The following is a 20,510-nucleotide window of genomic DNA, read 5'->3' on the forward strand; positions in this document are numbered from 1 at the left end:
AATGTCCTACGTTGGTCCTGAGATCCATTGGTGCTGGTACTTTTCCCTGTATTCCACAGCAAATGAGATTATGCAACTCCCCCTCGAGGGGATGACAGTCCATCACTGTAAGTTACTTCCCCAGTCAAGACATACCCATTTACAGCTGGGTGAAAGGGACAATGTAGACGAAGTGTGTTGTCCAAGGACAGACAGATAGTGTGACCAGGAATGGAACCCAAGTCCACTTATTGGTAGTCCAACTCCCATCCCATTGACTTGCTTGCTGTGAGTAAGTCCTATATAGGCCCTGAGGTCCACCAAAATTTTGATTTTAGGGTTTACAAAGGTTTTTGACTGTTAAACTTTGCTCACTTTACCAGCAAAAAAAAATATTCGTGGACTGAAAGTTATTGGAACTAAATTTATTGGAAGATAATTGGTCCCCTGATGGTTTTTAAACGTACCTGAAAAGCTAACAAAAACATTAGCTTTGATAATTAGCGGTTATCGGATTAGCTGAACAGTACCCACCACTGACAATAGCATGACTAGGAATCAAACCCAAATCTACATATAGTAGTCCAAGTCCTATCCCACTCGTTTAACAGCTGATGCCTGTTAGTTCCGGTGCTTATAACTAGATTCCATAGTGTAATGCAGTCTAGTCTGAATCATCAGTTGTTAGTAGTCATTTTGACTACTCTGGGTTGATATGAAATAGCTGTTTTTTTCATAGATGTTTATCTCTGGGGGTGTATTTTCACTTCACTTGAGCTCCTGAATATATTCTGTCTCAGTATTTCACACACTTTTAGTAGCGCATTGCTTCATACAATAGAACTTGTCCAAACAGAGTAAATGTGGATGGATGAATGGGTGCAGCCAAATCTGCAATACCTCCCAAGCTTGTGTGTTGTCACCATTTTTGTCATCCATTTTGATTCACTGCCATTTTCATTCATAAAGGGATTCACTTCAGAGAAAATTGCGATTAGTGAGCGCTGCTTCTATTCTGGACAGACAGAGCAGGGTTGAAGGAGAAAGACTGCAGCAGCCTCCCACTGCTGCCGTACAGATTTATTATTTGTGCAGTCGCTCAGGATGTTTCACAGCTGTGTTTACCTTGGAGCCTGCTGTGAGGATTCGGTGGCTGGACCCGGATTGCAGATGTGATCGTCCATTCACAGATTTGCCGCGTATTCATCCAGAATCTACTGCCTCTCCCTGTTTTTACTATTAAACCTCATCTGATCTTAATTATCAAAAGTCTCCCATTAGGGGTTCTTGAAGGCCGTAATTTATGGCATGCTTCAAAGTCAAACCATATTGGAAGGTTTTAACTGTAATTCCCTGACAGTTCCACAGTTTAGTTGTTTGAGGGTGATGTCATCACAAGCTTTCTCAGCCTACCATAAATCTGGGTGTGTATTCAACATTTCTCTGTATGGGAAGATTACATGTACATTACTGGTTGAATTGGCTGCATTGATTGTGTGTTCTCAGTCTGGCCTATAAGGGCTCTATATTCTCTTGGACCCATACTGGAAGAACGACAAAATGGTCTTGGTGTGTGTGGGCCTGGGGGGAGGTTTTGGGCAGTCATATGATTTAAGAGCCGTATTAAGGAGATGTGGGTAGACCTAACCCTCTGACTAAGAGGAAATCCTCTCTCCAGTACATCAGCTTTCCCTTTCTGAATGGTTTACCATTTTTCTTTTCACGCTTTTTCAGTCATTGAATGTATACTGTATGTCTAACATACGGCTCTTTGCTTCTCAATCAGTTAACATTAATTCACATAGGAACGCTCCAGCAAAACTACAACTAGGCATTGAGAAATAATGAAACATATTTAGCATTTTGGGCTTGTAAGAAGTTGTACTTATGAAGACAGTTAATGACATCCTGCTTACTGTGGATGCACACCTTCAGTTCCACTATTAAAACATTGCTTTTTCATCCCAAGCATGAACAATTCATGAGTGATACAAGGATGTTTCATTCAGCTGATTGTAGTTTTAGTTATTGATTCGTTCAGGTATCCTTGCATTTGTCCGGTGCGTTGGACTTGGGAGGTTGAACGAAGCTGGATGAAAGTGAAAAGAAACGCTAATGTTATGAAAACTAAGCAAAAAATAAACCATCAAGAACAACAGCAAAATGAAATACAGACGATTTGAGGTTGTTGGTGATATTCGTTCCATTTTTCAACAGTTTGAAAATTCTGACGAAGCACCAGCTGCAGGAAAGAAGCTGAACAATGGTTAAACGATGCCTCCGAAAGCCGACGCAAGTCCAGCTTTCTTGTTTTGTTTGGGCTTTGTTGTCCTTCATCAGTGCTGTGTCACCGGGGCTTAAAAAGTCTAGCCATGGTTGTATTCCAGTTTGACTTCCTGTTCAACTGTACGGTGTATCCGGAACGTATTCACGGCGCTTCACTTTAATTCCACATATTATATTATGTTACATTCCAAAATGGAATAAATAAATCTACACACAATACCCCATAATGACCATGTGAAAAAAGTTTTTTTTTTTTTTTTTTTTAGATTTGTGCAAATTTATTAAAAAAAAAATGAAATTAAATGACCATACGTTTTTACAGCCTTTACCATTAAGCTCATAATTGAGCTCAGGTGCAACCTGTTTCCACTGATCATCCCTGAGATGCTTTCTACAGCTTAATTAGAGTCCATCTGGGGTAAACTCAGTTAATTGGACATGATTTGGAAAGGCACACACTGTCTACATATATAAGGTCCCACAGTTGACAGTGCATGTCAGAGCACAAACCAAGCATGAAGTCAAAGGAATTGTCTGTAGACCTCTGAGACAGGATTGTCTCGAGGCACAAATCTGGGGAAAGGTACAGAAACATTTATGCTGCTTGAAGGACCCAATGAGCACAGTGCCCCCCACCATTCCTAAATAGAAGAAGTTCTGATCCACCAGGACTGTTCCTAGAGCTGGCTTCCCTTTACACCGAGTGATCGGGGAAGAAGGGCCTTACTCAGGGAGTTGACCAAGAACCCAATGGTCACTCTGTCAGAGCTCCAGCATTCTTCTGTGGAAAGAGGAGAACCTTTCAGAAGGATAACCATCTCTGCAGCAATCCATCAAACGGGCCTGTATGGTAGAGTGGCCAGACAGAAGTGACTCCTGAGTAAAAGGCACATGGCAGCCCACCTGGAGTTTGCCAAAAGACACCCGAAGAACTCTCAGACCATGAGAAACAGAATTTCTGGTCTGATGAGACAAAGATTGAACTCTTTGGTGTGGAGGAAACCAGGCACCATCCCTACAGTGATGCATGGTGGTGGCAGCATCATGCTGTGGGGATGTTTTTCAGCAGCAGGAACTGGGAGACTAGTCAGGATTGAGGGAAAGAAGAGCAGCAATGTACAGAGATATCCTGGATGAAAACCTGCTCCAGAGCGCTCTTGACCTCAGACTGGGGCAATGGTTCATCTTTCAGCAGGACAATGACCCTAAGCACACAGCCAAGATATCAAAGGAGTGGCTTCATTAGAACTCTGAATGTCCTTAAGTGGCCCAGCCAGAACCCAGACCTGAATCTGATTGAACATCTCTGGAGAGATCTAAAAATGGCTGTGCATCAATGCTCCCCATCCAACCTGATGGAGCTTGAGAGATGCTGCAAAGAGGAATGGACAAAACTGCCTAAAGATAGGTGCCCCAAGCTTGTGGCATCATATTGAAGAAGACTTGAGGCTGTAATTGCTGCCAAAGGTACATCAACAAAGTATTGAGCAAAGGGTGTGAATACTTATGTACAAGTGATTTCTTAGTTTTTTTTATTTTTCATAAATTAACAAATAAATAAATAAATATAAATAAATAAAAATAAATAAAATAAAATAAAAAACTTTTTTCATGTTGTCATTATGGGGTGTTGTGAGTAGAATTTTGAGAGGAAAAAAAATGTATTTACTCCATTTTGGAATAAGGCTGTAACTCAGTTTTGGAATAAACTGTAACATAACAAAATGTGGAAAATGTGAAGTGCTCTGAATGCTTTCTGGATGCACTGTATATTACATCCAGTATTGGGTGACATAGTGAGCATCATGTTGAAACTACATCCAGTAGGTTGCAGATGTACCTATTAGATAATACACAGGCTAAACAAAGTTGCTTGGACTGACCTAGTGTATCAGTGTTAAAATTTTTAATCAGTTTGTCATCATTACATGCCCTTTTAAATTTGAGATGTAAGGCGATGCAATAGATAGATAGCATTTATAGTTGTTTGAGTTACACAACCTGGTTGGGATGGACTAACTCACTCATCTATATTTTGACATTGTCATTTGGAAAAAGTTATTTATTTTTCTGCCACTTACCTAATTTTTTGTTTTGTTTGAAATACTTTGTGCCTCTGGGCCCTATCTTCCACACAGCATCCAAACACAATCCTATTGTCAGCTTTTAGAAGATACTTTCCTTCAAGCTATGGTAAAGGAAGGACCCAGAGGAGCCTTGGGTTAAATCTCTGTCAGACCAAAAAATTATTCAGAGCCTTTGGCAAGATGCCCAAGTTTGTCCCGGTGTGCAATGTGTGCTTTGCTATGGTGGCAAACAACCTGACATTGGTGTGTCTGTGTGAATGGGTGAATGTGAGGCATCACTGTAAAACATGAAAGTGTTATGTAAATACAGTTCATTTACCATGCATCCAAGTACTCCACTACTCAGTTAGCCAGCAAAGGCCTCAAAGATGATAGAATAATGGTATGATCCCTTCCTCATATGGCTTAAACCCCACTGATAACTTTTAGACCCTTCTTTTTAGGCACTATATAAAAAAAATTGATTGATTGATTGATTGATTCTTAAATGCAAGATTCACAGTATTTTGCATCAGTATTTCCCACCTCCTAAACAACGTGTGCTCAGAAATGCCCCAATTAGATTTACGCCCGCTGTGCAACTCGATGTTGCATCTGCCATCAAGAAAGAGCCCTTTGTCTCAGAATAATGCACGGATGCTTCTAAAATCTTTCACATTATATCACAAAACTATCACAACACATCACAATTAAAATTTAAAAACAAAATAACAGGAATGTTTTTGCCAGTCATTTGCTCTGTTTCATATTCTAAAATGGTCTCTTCACTCTCCTACACCTTCACTACTCATCACCTTATTTAAATTCATCCTCTAAATGTGATGCCATCATGTTACTATAAAATGTGAATAAAATTGTTCTAATGGTCTCTGTCATTTCACATTGTAAAACCCACACCATAATCACCCAATTTTATGCACTCCTTCACTGGGCTAGGTTGTGCAGAAAGCAAGTAAACTGAAACAGGGTATTGCCTTTGCCAAACATTTTCTCATTCATTTTGTACTTTATCAGAAGAAACAATAGAAGGAAACAGCAAACGAAGAGGCCAGGTGCTAAAGTTGGGTACAAATTTCACATTCTCATTTAACATAATTTCACATTGTTTTTATTTATAGTCTTTAGTCTGTCCCATATCTGACCAAAGTAACCCTTCATGCATGCTATATTTTGACTAGTCTCATTCCATAACCATATTTGTAGTAAATCAATCAATAAATCAATTTTATTTATATAGCGCCAAATCACAACAACAGTTGCCCCAAGGCGCTTTATATTGTAAGGCAAAGCCATACAATAATTACGTAAAAACCCCAATGGTCAAAACGACCCCCTGTGAGCAAGCACTTGGCGACAGTGCGAAGGAAAAACTCCCTTTTAACAGGAAGAAACCTCCAGCAGAACCAGGCTCAGGGAGGGGCAGTCTTCTGCTGGGACAGAGTGTCAGGGCCTGTTCCGCTGTGTTTACTGTTAAGAGGATGAAAATGAGCAGCCAAATAGTGCTCCGTTCATAAGCCTGTTTATACATGCTAATACCAGAGTCTGTTTTGCACCCACAGCAGCACTGCTGGATATGACTCAACAACAGCGCGACCCCACACACATACGTTAAAGCCGCGGCGCAATGTTGATAGTGGTCATATCTGACACAACGGCTCCACGACACCAGTCATCTGCAGTGACCTTTTATTAAGTGCATTCCAATAAAGTATATTTTATTTTATTTTAGAGAGTTCGGTGTCTGAGGATGAGCGACTTTCTCCCAAACCCAGCGCGCCGCGGCTGCACATTTCTCCATTTCAAGTTAATCTCCTGCAGCAGCTTCACAGAGCTGTTTTCAAAGCGAAACCGTGTGGGATGATACGAGACGAATGTTTTGTATTTTGCACCATGCCAGTCCAACTCCACTTCAAATGATCATTAAATTCAACACACTCACAAAATGAAAAGGAAGAATTAAAAGAACAACTGACACCCTGTCATGAGTTTTGCAGATAACACTGAATAAGTAACTTTTTAAGAGAACCTCATCTATTTTTCCAGAAAAGTAAAATGCCTCAAAGGTTAACTCAGAAAAACTTTTTGATCCGGATTTTAAAATTTGTAGTGTCAATCATAACAACGCCATGTCTTTGAATTGTCATTCCCAACCAGTCCACTTTAACGTGCACTAGAATTTTGATGTAAATGTATTTTTCTTCATAAATGAGTCAACACAAATTGTAATATGAAATGTCCAAAACATGCACAGTTAAAAAATAAACAAAATAAAATGTGACTTTTTTCCAGCTCGAAGTAGAACTTAGGTCCCGTCTACAGTGAGGAAAATAAGTATTTGAACACCCTGCAGTTTTGCAAGTTCTCCCACTTTGAAATCATGGAGGGGTCTGAAATTTTCATCTTAGGTGCATGTCCACTGTGAGAGACATAATCTAAAAAAAAACAAATAATCCGGAAATCACAATGTATGATTTTTTTTTAATATTATTTATTTGTATGTTACTGCTACAAATAAGTATTGACCCCCTACCAACCAGCAAGAATTCTGGCTCACACAGACCTGTTAATTTTTCTTTAAGAAGCCCTCTTATTCTGCACTTTACCTGTATTAATTGCACCTGTTTGAACTGTCTGAATAAACAATTTACTTCCTGGAAATATTAAAAACATGTTCTTTAATAGAATAGGCAATTATAATCGGAGGGGGAGTTTAACTTAAAACATCAGTGCAACATTAAAAGGTTTTTGTATTTCTGTTTGTGGAGTGAGGATGTGGAACAGATTGAGGGTGGAGCTCAAGCAATGTTCAAGCATGAACCAGTTGAAGCAGCGGTATAGGCACATGGTTTTTTCTAGGTATAGGGAGGAGGAAGGGTGTTGAGGGTTAGGGTGTTTTGTTGATCATTGTTTAGTTGTGTGCACTTTGTTTTTCTATCTTGTAAATATGTAGTATAAAATCACACGCATTGCATATGTATGTATGTGTAGGTGTATATAGGTATGTGTATGTATGTATATATGTATGTATCTACACTAGAGATGTTTATGATGATGGGACTTGAGTTTGTTGTGTTAAATGTGTTTGTAGCATGGCCCAAGCAGAGGGTCACCCCTTAGAGTCTGGTCTGCTTGAGGTTTCTTCCTCAATACATCAGAGGGAGTTTTTCCTTACCACTGTCGCCTGTGTGCTTGCTCTGGGGGTTGGTAATGAGTTATATGTATAGTAGTGTTCAGAATAATAGTAGTGCTATGTGACTGAAAAGATTAATCCAGGTTTTGAGTATATTTCTTATTGTTACATGGGAAACAAGGTACCAATAGATTCAGTAGATTCTCCCAAATCCAACAAGACCAAGCATTCATGATATGCACACTCTTAAGGCTATGAAATTGCGCTATTAGTAAAAAAAAAGTAGAAAAGGGGGTGTTCACAATAATAGCAGTGTGGCATTCAGTCAGTGAGTTCGTCAATTTTGCGGAACAAGCAGGTGTGAATCAGGTGTCCCCTATTCAAGGATGAAGCCAGCACCTGTTGAACATGCTTTTCTCTTTGAAAGCCTGACGAAAATGGGACGTTCAAGACATTGTTCAGAAGAACAGCGTAGTTTGATTAAAAAGTTGATTGGAGAGGGGAAAACGTATACGCAGGTGCAAAAAATTATAGGCTGTTCATCGACAATGATCTCCAATGCTTTAAAATGGACAAAAAAAACAGAGACGCGTGGAAGAAAACAGAAAACAACCATCAAAATGGATAGAGGAATAACTAGAATGGCAAAGGCTCACCCATTGATCAGCTCCAGGATGATCAAAGACAGTCTGGAGTTACTGTGCTGTGACAGTTAGAAGACTCCTGTGTGAAGCAAATTTATTTGCAAGAATCCCCCCAAAGTCCCTCTGTTAAATAAAAGACATGTGCAGAAGAGGTTACAATTTGCCAAAGAACACATCAACTGGCCTAAAGAGAAATGGAGGAATATTTTGTGGACTGATGAGAGTAAAATTGTTTTTTTTGGGTCCAAGGGCCGCAGTTTGTGAGACAACACCCAAACTCTGAATTCAACCCACAGTGAAGCATGGTGGTGCAAGCATCATGATATGGGCATGTTTCTCCTACTATGGTGTTGGGCCTATATATCGCATATCAGATATCATGGATCAGTTTGGATATGTCAAAATAATTGAAGAGGTCATGTTGCCTTATGCTGAAGAGGACATGCCCTTGAAATGGGTGTTTCAACAGGACAATGACCCCAAGCACACTAGTAAACGAGCAAAATCTTGGTTCAAAACCAACAAAATTAATGCCTTGCAGATGTGAAGAAATCACGAAAAACTGTGGTAATACAACTAAATACTAGTTTAGTGATTCACAAGATTGCTAAAAAAGCAGTTTGAACATAATAGTTTTGAGTTTGTAGCGTCAACAGCAGATGCTACTATTATTGTGAACACCCCCTTTTCTACTTTTTTTTACTAACATAATTTCATAGCCTTAAGAGTGTGCATATCATGAATGCTTGGTCTTGCTGGATTTGTGAGAATCTACTGAATCTACTGGTACCTTGTTTCCCATGTAACAATAAGAAATATACTCAAAACCTGGATTAATCTTTTTAGTCACATAGCACTACTATTATTCTGAACACTACAGTATGTTTGTATGTACACTCAACAAAAATATAAATGCACACTTTTGTTTTGCTCCCATTTTGTATGAGATGAACTCAAAGATCTAAAACTTTTCCCCCATACACAGTATCACCATTTCCCTCAAATATTGTTCACAAACCAGGCTAAATCTGTGATAGTGAGCACTTCTCCTTTGCTGAGATAATCCATCCCACCTCACAGGTGTGCCATATCAAGATGCTGATTAGACACCATGATTAGTGCACAGGTGTGCCTTAGACTGCCCACATAAAAGGCCACTCTGAAAGGTGCAGTTTTGTTTTATTGGGGGGGATACAGTCAGTATCTGGTGTGACCACCAGTTGCCTCATGCAGTGCAAACACATCTCCTTCGCATGGAGTTGATCAGGTTGTCAATTGTGGCCTGTGGAATGTTGGTCCACTCCTCTTCAACGGCTGTGCGAAGTTGCTGGATATTGGCAGGAACTGGTACACGCTGTCGTATACGCCGGTCCAGAGCATCCCAAACATGCTCAATGGTGACATGTCCGTGTGAGTATGCCGGACATGCAAGAACTGGGACATTTTCAGCTTCCAAGAATTGTGTACAGATCCTTGCAACATGGGGCCGTGCATTATCCTGCTGCAACATGAGGTGATGTTCTTGGATGTATGGCACAACAATGGGCCTCCGGATCTCGTCACGGTATCTTTGTGCATTCAAAATGCCATCAATAAAAATGCACCTGTGTTCTTCATCCATAACAGACGCCTGCCCATACCATAACCCCACCGCCACCATGGGCCACTCGATCCACAACATTGACATCAGAAAACCGCTCACCCACACGACGCCACACACGCTGTCTGCCATCTGCCCTGAACAGTGTGAACCGGGATTCATCCGTGAAGAGAACACCTCTCCAGTGTGCCAAACTCCAGCGAATGTGAGCATTTGCTCACTCAAGTCGGTTACGACGACGAACTGGAGTCAGGTTGAGACCCCGATGAGGACGACGAGCATGCAGATGAGCTTCCCTGAGACGGTTTCTGACAGTTTGTGCAGAAATTCTTTGGTTATTGCAAACCAATTGTTTCAGCAGCTGTCCGAGTGGCTGGTCTCAGACGATCTTGGAGGTGAACATGCTGGATGTGGAGGTCCTGGGCTGGTGTGGTTACACATGGTCTGCGGTTGTGAGGCTGGTTGGATGTACTGCCAAATTCTCTGAAACGCCTTTGGAGACGGCTTATGGTAGAGAAATGAACATTCAATACACGAGCAACAGCTCTGGTTGCCATTCCTGCTGTCAGCATGCCAATTGCACGCTCCCTTAAATCTTGCGACATCTGTGGCATTGTGCTGTGTGATAAAACTGCACCTTTCAGAGTGGCCTTTTATTGTGGGCAGTCTAAGGCACACCTGTGCACTAATCATGGTGTCTAATCAGCATCTTGATATGGCACACCTGTGAGGTGGGATGGATTATCTCAGCAAAGGAGAAGTGCTCACTATCACAGATTTAGACTGGTTTGTGAACAATATTTGAGGGAAATGGTGATATTGTGTATGTGGAAAAGTTTTAGATGTTTGAGTTCATCTCATACAAAATGGGAGCAAAACCAAAAGTGTTGCGTATATATTTTTGTTGAGTGTATATAAGGGGTGGGCGTTTATAAGCTTTGCTTCTGCTCACCCCCTTTTGGTCACACATGTCACTGTGGAATTGTCTTGTGTATCAGTTTTTTGTTATTGTTGAGTTTGTGTGCCAAATAAATTCATTCATTCATTCATTCATTCATTCATTCATTCATTCATTCATTCATTCATTCATTCATAAATAACTTGTTACCTGTATAAAAGACACCTGTTCACACACTCAGTCAATCACACTCCAACCTGTCCACCATAGCCAAGGCCAAATTTAATTGTTTTTTTTTTTGTCCTAGTGATTTTAATGGGATTTGTTGTCACTTGCAGAATGCCGAGGAGATGAAGAATGCCTGAAAATTACAGAATTGCAGAAAATGGATTTCAGCTTTTAAAATGTTTTTTTTCTTCTTCTTCTTGGTGGTGGAACAAAGTGGCGACTTATTATGAGAAAGGTACCCGGAGCAGACAAACACCGAGGGACTTCATTAAATACGCTGCATTTATGCACAAGTAATTTCCTCGATAAGGTAATGCTTTTCCAGACATTGTCTTTCAAAACAAGGCTGCCTTATGTGGATAACCGTTTCTGGCTGTGATGATGAATCCAGCTGAAAGGCCACAACACTCAGACTAAAAGACTTTATATTTACTTAGTGTGCCGCTTTGCAAAGTTGTAGCTTCTGCTGCAACACTGAGGAGCTCCTTACACCGGTTATGCACATATGCTCCACGTCTTCTCCATTTTTTTTGTCGAAACATTAGAGCACCACGTACAGGCCTGACATATGAACTGCAGCATTTTCAGCAGCTTTCTGTGGGTGGAGACAGATGCGGTTTTGGTATGGGCTAAGCCCAAGCACCTAAAAAAAATCTTCTGTGCTGAAAACAGTTTTATATTATGTGTCATATCACTGTGTGGAGAATTGGCAAATTGACGGCTCCTGCAACTTGCTCAGAAGGAGCACAGAAGTACTGAGAAGTAAAAGTGACATGACGATGCAGAAGAAGACAGGTATGTGTCTCGTGGTGCCATTTTGGGGCCAAATTAGCGTTTGCTGTTAAGCTATCTGCTTGTGTATCACTCACTCACTCACTCATCTTCAACCGCTTACTCCAATTAAGGGTCACGGGGTGCTTGTATATCAAGTTTATTTATTCATTTATTCACTAAAAATGATGTGTTGTTGTGCATTAGGATCCACAAATGCACATAAGGGGTCCAAGATGTACAGATTCCCTTCAGATGCCAACAGACGAAAAATTTGGGACAATAAAGTCAGCCGTGTGGGATGATGGAAGCCGACATCTTTTTCATGTAAGTGTATATGTGTACGTGTTGGTTTGCATGTGTGTCTGTGAATGTGTTTATCCTGTGTGTGTGCATGTGTGTCTTAATGTCTTATGTTTGTATGTATGAGTTTATTGCCTCTGAAAACCCGTTAAATTACTTCTTAAAGAAAAAAAAAACAAAGGTGTATTTTTAAGCTCCCTCCTATCCAGTTAATCAAAGCAGTTAAATCATTTTAAATTACAAGCCCGACTTTGTTACATGTAGTATTTTCAAATTCTCTCCAGGCATCATGAGATAACCTAAATGATTATTGCTACTATATCATGAACAATTATATGTATTCGCCATCATCAGTCTTCTCACTTCCTATTTGCGGCTCAGTTTTTCAAACAAATATCCCTTAACAGTCAAACTGATTTTGGAGCTTATACTCACAGTCCGACCTCTCGGGGATCAATGTCATGAATGAAGTGCTGATGTTAATTGGTGGAAAACTCTTACATTTGTTAGCCTTCTTGCTATGATGCTTGTTAAACCTGCCTCAAGATACATTTTATTGAAAAAACATATCTATTTTTCCCATCTGAATGATGTGACCTCAGGATGTACTCTTCAACCTGTCTTAAAGTCCGCTGCAGAAAACACACTGTGCTCTGCTTGAGGGCACTACAGCAGATACAAAACTTATGAAAAATCTCTTGTTTTTTTTTTTCTTATTCACATCATTTTTGAACTCATGGAGACTAACACTAAACAGTTTTCCTTTTCCTTTTTTTGTTTTTTTCAATCTCTCTCTCTCTCTCTCTCTCTCTCTCTCTCTCTCTCTCTCTCTCTCTCTCTCTCTCTCTCTCTCTCTCTGTTAAACCTGCCTCAACATACAACCCCTGGCAATAATTATGGAATCACCGGCCTCGGAGGATGTTCATTCAGTTGTTTAAATTTGTAGAAAAAAAGCAGATCACAGACATGACACAAAACTAAAGTCATTTCAAATGGCAACTTTCTGGCTTTAAGAAACACTATAAGAAATCAGGAAAATAATTGTGGCAGTCAGTAACGGTTACTTTTTTAGACCAAGCAGATGGAAAAAAATATGGACTCACTCAATTCTGAGGAAAAAATTATGGAATCACCCTGTAAATTTTCATCCCCAAAACTAACACCTCCATCAAATCAGATCTGCTCGTTAGTCTGCATCTAAAAAGGAGTGATCACACCTTGGAGAGCTGTTGCACCAAGTGGACTGACATGAATCATGGCTCCAACACGAGAGATGTCAATTGAAACAAAGGAGAGGATTATCAAACTCTTAAAAGAGGGTAAATCATCATGCAGTGTTGCAAAAGATGTTGGTTGTTCACAGTCAGCTGTGTCTAAACTCTGGACCAAATACAAACAACATGGGAAGGTTGTTAAAGGCAAACATACTGGTAGACCAAGGAAGACATCAAAGCGTCAAGACAGAAAACTTAAAGCAATATGTCTCAAAGATCGAAAATGCACAACAAAACAAATGAGGAACGAATGGGAGGAAACTGGAGTCAACGTCTGTGACCGAACTGTAAGAAACTGCCTAAAGGAAATGGGATTTACATACAGAAAAGCTAAACGAAAGCCATCATTAACACCTAAACAGACACAAAACAAGGTTACAATGGGCTAAGGAAAAGCAATCCTGGACTGTGGATGACTGGATGAAAGTCATATTCAGTGATGAATCTTGAATCTGCATTGGGCAAGGTGATGATGCTGGAACCTTTTGTTTGGTGCCGTTCCAATGAGATTTATAAAGATGACTGCCTGAAGAGAACATGTAAATTTCCACAGTCATTGATGATATGGGGCAGCATGTCAGGTAAAGGCACTGGGGAGATGGCTGTCATTACATCATCAATAAATGCACAAGTTTACGTTGATATTTTGGACACTTTTCTTATCCCATCAATTGAAAGGATGTTTGGGCATGATGAAATCATTTTTCAAGATGATAATGCATCTTGCCATAGAGCAAAAACTGTGAAACCATTCCTTGCAAAAAGACACATAGGCTCAATATCATGGCCTGCAAATAGTCTGGATCTTAATCCAATTGAAAATCTTTGGTGGAAGTTGAAGAAAATGGTCCATGACAAGGCTCCAACCTGCAAAGCTGATCTGGCAACAGCAATCAGAGAAAGTTGGAGCCAGACTGATGAAGAGTACTGTTTGTCACTCATTAAGTCCATGCCTCAGAGACTGCAAGCTGTTATAAAAGCCAGAGGTGGTGCAACAAAATACTAGTGATGTGTTGGAGCGTTCTTTTGTTTTTCATGATTCCATAATTTTTTCCTCAGAATTGAGTGATTCCATATTTTTTCCCTCTGCTTGGTCTAAAAAAGTAACTGTTACTGACTGCCACTATTTTTTTTTCCTGATTTCTTATAGTGTTTCTTAAATCCAGAAAGTTGCCATTTGAAATGACTTTAGTTTTGTGTCATGTCTGTGATCTGCTTTTTTTCTACAAAATTAAACAACTGAATGAACATCCTCCGAGGCCGGTGATTTCATAATTTTTGCCAGGGGTTGTACGTTTTATTGAAAATATGTCTTTTTTCCACCTGAATAGAGTCAGATTGTATATATTTTCCACATGTGTATATAATATATATGTATTTAAGTTCTGATATGTAACTTATAAATTTATAAATCTAGGTTTAGCTTATTAGCTGTTGGGGGTTACAAATATCACTCGTTTGAGCATCTGATTCTCCGCTCTGCTCAGGATATTACACATTGCCAAGGTCAGAAGAATAAAAATCAGTCGTATTACTTTGTCACTGTATATAGGCCTCCTGGGCCATATTCTGAATTCTTAGATGAATTTGGTGCATTCATCTCTAACTTGTCAACTAGTGTAGATAACATTCTGATCATTGGTGACTTTAACATTCATATAAATAAGCTTTCTGATCCCCTCTGAAAATCATTTATGGAAATTGTTGATGCATTAGGATTTCAGCAATGCATTCGGGATTCGACGCACATTAGTGGACATACCCTGGATTTGGTTCTCGCACGTGGTATTGTTGTCACGAATATTGACATCATGCCTCTTACATCAGTGGTGTCTGATCACTCACTTATTAAGTTTACAGTTTTGCTGCTGTGTTTAGTGGAACAACAAACTTATATATTATTACGGCGATGCATCAACACCTCAGCTAAGACTGAACTTGAAGCTAGACTGCCTGATGTCTTAGCTTCACATTTGACAAATACCCAGTCAGTAGACAGACTTGTGGATAGTTTAAACTAAGTGCTCAAAACTACACTCGACATGATTGCACCACCTGTGTTAAAACCGCGCTCCCCCAAATCACAGTCACCTTGGTTCAATGATTATCTGCGTGACCTCAAGCATAAAGCAAGAGGTCTAGAATGGAAATGGCGTTGTTCAAAATTACAAGTATTTCACCTTGCGTGGCGTGATGCTATCTTAGACTATAAGCATGCATTATTGGCTACAAAGCGGACTTACTACTCTGATTTGATCAACAAAAACAAGCATAACTCAAAGTTCTTGTTCGACATGGTGGCAACACTTATGCATGGACAACCACCTGTAGTTCGCTGTCCTTTTACAGCACAAGATTTCCTGGATTGCTTTGGGAAGAAAATAGAAGACATCAGGTTAAACATATCCCGGCATGCCTTAATCCAGCCACTACACCCTGCTATTGATGTGGGCGCCACTACTGAGGTATTACCTAGTTTTACAGAATTTGATAGTATCTCACTAGGCATGCTGACAAAACTCGTAATGTCAACAAAAAGCACAACCTGTTTATTTGATCCTATACTAACAAAATTGTTTAAGGACCTGTGGCCCACTCTTGGGCTGACTGTGCTGGAAATTATTAATCTTTCTTTAACTTCTGGATCTGTTCCTAAATGTGTCAAAGTTGCAGTGATTAAACCATTACTTAAGAAACCTAATCTTGACCCTAATGTATTGACAAACTATCGGCCGATATCAAATCTATCATTTTTCTCTAAAATTCTGGAAAAGGTGGTGTCACGGCAGCTCGTAGACTATCTTACTGAGAATAATCTCTTTGAGCCACTACAGTCTGCTTTTAGAAAATATTCCACAGAGACGGCTCTCACTAAAGTGGTGAATGATCTTCTGCTTACAATGGATTCGGACACCACTACGGTTCTGTTGCTGTTAGATCTCAGTGCTGCATTTGATAAAGTGGGTCATCATATTCTACTTGATAGCCTGGAAAATCATTTTGGGATTACTGGGAGCGCCCTTGCATGGCTGACGTCATACTTGACCAGTTGTTCTCACTGTGTTTTGTACAGTAATACTACCTCTAACCTTAGTGACATGAATTTGGGGTTCCACAGTGGTCTGTCTTAGGCCCCCTGCTTTTCTCTCTTTATATAGCACCCCTTGGGCACATATTGCTGCATTTTGGTATTACCTTCACTGCTATGCAGATGATACTCAGTTATACATGCCGATAACTGCTGGTAATCTCGTTCACATAAAATCCTTAGAAGATTGCCTTGCAGTAGTGAGAAGTTGGATGTCTAGAAACTTCCTACTTTTAAACTCTCATAAGACTGAAATGATGGTTCTTGATCCAGTGAGACATCGGCATCAATTTGACCAGTTAATGCTCAGCCTCGGCTCGTGTGTCATACATCACACTGTCAAAATGAGGAACCTTGGGGTATGAATGAATGAATGAATGAATGAATGAAAACTGTTTATTTCAAACATTTGATACAACAACAATTACAAGATAGATCAGTAAAGACAACAACAAAAAAGTTCCTACTGTGTACCCAACATGTCCGAAAAGGGGTAGGGTGAAGCATCAGCTTATTTATCCTTACCCCTTCTTCCCCACAACCAGTAATACCCTTTGCCACATATACACATAGATTCCTACACACCTAAACCGATATCAATATATATATATATATATATATATATATATACACATATACATATACATACACACATCAACATACATACACATATACATATATATACACATATATATACACAAACATAAATATACACCTACACATACCTACTTACATACAAAATACTATATATTTACAAGCCGAAGCAAAAAACAAAAACACCCTAACCCTCATTACCCTTCCTCCTCCCTATACCTAGAAAAAACCATATTTTTGTACCGCTGTTTGAACTGGTTCATGCTTGGACATTGCTTGAGCCCCACTCCCAATCTGTTCCACATCCTCACCCCACAGACAGAAATACAGAAACCTTTTAATGTTGTTCGTGCCCACTGATGCTTTTAAATTAAATTTCCCCCTCAGACTGTAATCCCCTGATCTGTTAAAAAACATATTTTTAATATTTGCTGGAAGTAAATTGTTTATTGCTTTATACACAATTTGTACTGTTTGAAAATGAACCAAGTCTGTGAATTTTAAGAATTTGGATTGTAAAAATAATGGATTTGTATGATCTCTATAGCCAGTATTATGAATAATTCTTATAGCTCTTTTCTGCATTACTGATAGTGATTGTGTTGTACCTTTATAAGTATTACCCCATACCTCTGCACAGTACTGTAAATATGGTAAAACCAGTGAGCAGTAAAGAATGCGGAGTGAGTTGTGGTCCAGAATATGTTTTGCTTTGTTTAGAACTGAAATGCTTCTTGACAGTTTACTTTGTATATGTTTTATATGAGTCTTCCAGTTTATCTTATCATCTATTATCACCCCCAGAAACTTATTTTCATGTACCCTTTCAATATCTACCCCCTCGACTTGTAACTGAACCTGTATGTCTGTATTACAATAGCCAAATAACATGTATTTTGTTTGACTTAAGTTTAATGATAATTTGTTTCTGTCAAACCATATTTTCAATTTTCCCATTTCTATACTGATCCTCCTTTCTAATAATTTGGAAAATTGTGGAAGCAAAGAAACAGGTCTATAATTTGTGAAGTGGTGTCTATCCCCAGTCTTATACAGCGGCACAACCTTAGCTATTTTCATTTGATTGGGAAATTTACCGGTTTGAAATGATAAGTTACAGATGTATGTTAATGGTTCTACAATCCATTCAATGACCTATTTTACCACCACCATATCAATTTCATTTAAATCGGTAGATGTTTTATATTTACAATTATTCACAATGTCTATAATTTCTTTTCCATCCACTGCTGTGAGGGTAATTTTTGATCCTTCATTGTCCTTTGGCCTCCACATTAGAAATATTAGGTTCTGCTACTAACCTATAAAATTATTCATGGACTGGCACCTCCCTACCTAGCTGACCTAATTAAACCTTAAGTACCGGCCCGGGCTTTACGTTCTCAGGGTGCAGGACTACTTTGTGTCCCTAAGGTGAGTAAGAAGTCTGTGGGTCACAGAGCTTTCTCTTATCATGCCCCTGTTCTGTGGAATGATCTCCCTGCATCAATGAAACAGTCAGATTCTGTGGAGACTTTCAAGTCCAGACTTAAGACACACTTATTTTCCCTTTCATATGGCTAGCATACTGGTACAGTTTTGCTTTATGCTTTTTACGCTTTTAATTCATTTATTAGTAATTGGAGCGGGCCACGGCCTCAACTTTACCTAAATTCTGGGTCTTTTAGTGAAGTTTAGGGCTAGTGGCCGTTGATCACCTTAGTATTTCGTCTGTTTTTCTTGTTGTTTAATGCTGGCAAATTATACAGTATTTTTTGTCTTTCTGATGCCTGATTCTGTTTTTTCTCTCTGTTTAAGGTGCAGCTCCATCCAGAGATGGGAGTTGTATTCATGTTGGCGATCCTCCTGTCCTGTGCACCAATAGCATTTCTTGTATATTCGTCCGTGAACTGTTCTGTGAATTGTTCTGTAATTTATGTTTGTAGCATGGCCCAAGCAGAGGGTCACCCCTTTGGGTCTGTTCTGCTTGAGGTTTCTTCCTCAGAGGGAGTTCTTCCTTACCACTGTTGCTCTGGGGGTTGGTAGGGTTGGACCTTGCCTGTGTGAAGCACTTTGAGGCGTCTCTGTTGTGATTTGGCGCTATATAAATGAAAATAAATTGAAATTGAAACTTATACTGTTTTGTGCAGAATTGACTCATTGTCTTTTGGCAATGTTGGAGATGGGAGGAGATTGTGCCCCTATTCTTATAATAATAAGAAAAAATTGTTATTTTTGCAAAAAAAATTTGGGGAGCGCTCAGAGGGAGTCTTGCCCGCTGAGTAATTCAGTGTAGAGCTGCCAGTGGGCGGAGATATTTATTGAAATGGTGCCATGTTTACGGAACAATTTTTGAAAAAGACAAAGAAAAAGATTGTAGAGTGAAAGTTGTGTTTCTGTGTTCCCAAGGCATTAGTCTCCGCAAAACATGAGTGACCCAGTCCAGGAAAAACTCTAAAATAACTCCTAAACAAATATGCATGAGAACTTGCTCTTTTGCATAAAGATAAATATCAACATAAAGATGGAATAATTAGAATTTGGTTTCCAGGCTTGGTTATGACATTTTGATGCTTTGTTGCTTAGAAAAACTGATGCATTGGATGAACTTAATTCAGTAAAAAAAAGGAATTAAAAAAAAAAAAACTCAAATAAAGCACACCCATGCAAGATAATGCAGTTTGATTTAGTTGGGACTACACATATTTATTATATGGAAATCCTGCCCATAATCGAATTGAGTTCACCCAATGAGTCATTTGTTTGTGTGATACACTCAAAAAAACTGACTCACTGGATTGGATACCATCTAATAAAAAAGAAACTAGCTGTGCTTTTTAGCCTAGAGGCTAATTTGTGGTTTTGTTGTACTTTTCTTGGGATTGCATTGTTATAAAATGTTGTGGTTGCACTCATTTTATTCCAGAGAATGTAATTGTTCCACAGGTATTCATAAACAGCCATTTTCTGTAGAATCCGTCATTGTAAAATGTCACAAGCATTACTTCCAATGTTCTACCAGTTTCCTTACAAATTACATTGGTGTTGTTCGTTATTTATAGTTTCTCCAATTAATTATGGGCTCTGAAAAGGGAGTTACTGTGTATAAAATGGCTGTTATTCCCAAATGGTTAATGTGATATTTTTCCACTTCAGGCACAGGAATACAGTTGATCTGCACATTTCAAAGCTCTCATGTGGTATAATTTCCCTGGAATGAGGACTAACACTTATCTTCTCTTCACTTATCTTGGCAGTTACATTCATATCTCTGGGTCCTCAGTCTGTGAGACTGGAAGACATCTGAGAACAGCTTACAGCGTCATGACGTTGACACCGTCTGAGCTGGACAGAGGGATTTGGCAATGGCGATATATTTGCAGGAGAATGAAGTTCCAAGTTTTCAGGGTCCAGGTTCCTGGCTTACTGTATGGTTGTGACATTTGAATGCTAATCAATGATGTAAGGCCAGGACAAGACGTCTTTGGTACTATAGAGGGTCCTTGTGTACTGCTGGAATGACTTTGTTTCAAATGAATGGTTACTTTAGGAGACTTACTAAGGGCCCGGTCACACGATACAAGGATACAAAGTCAAAAAGTCACAAATCATCGTGAAAAGGTGGACA

This window comes from Thalassophryne amazonica, chromosome 10 (genome assembly GCF_902500255.1).
Source record: "Thalassophryne amazonica chromosome 10, fThaAma1.1, whole genome shotgun sequence".
NCBI classification, from domain to species: Eukaryota; Metazoa; Chordata; class Actinopteri; order Batrachoidiformes; family Batrachoididae; genus Thalassophryne; species Thalassophryne amazonica.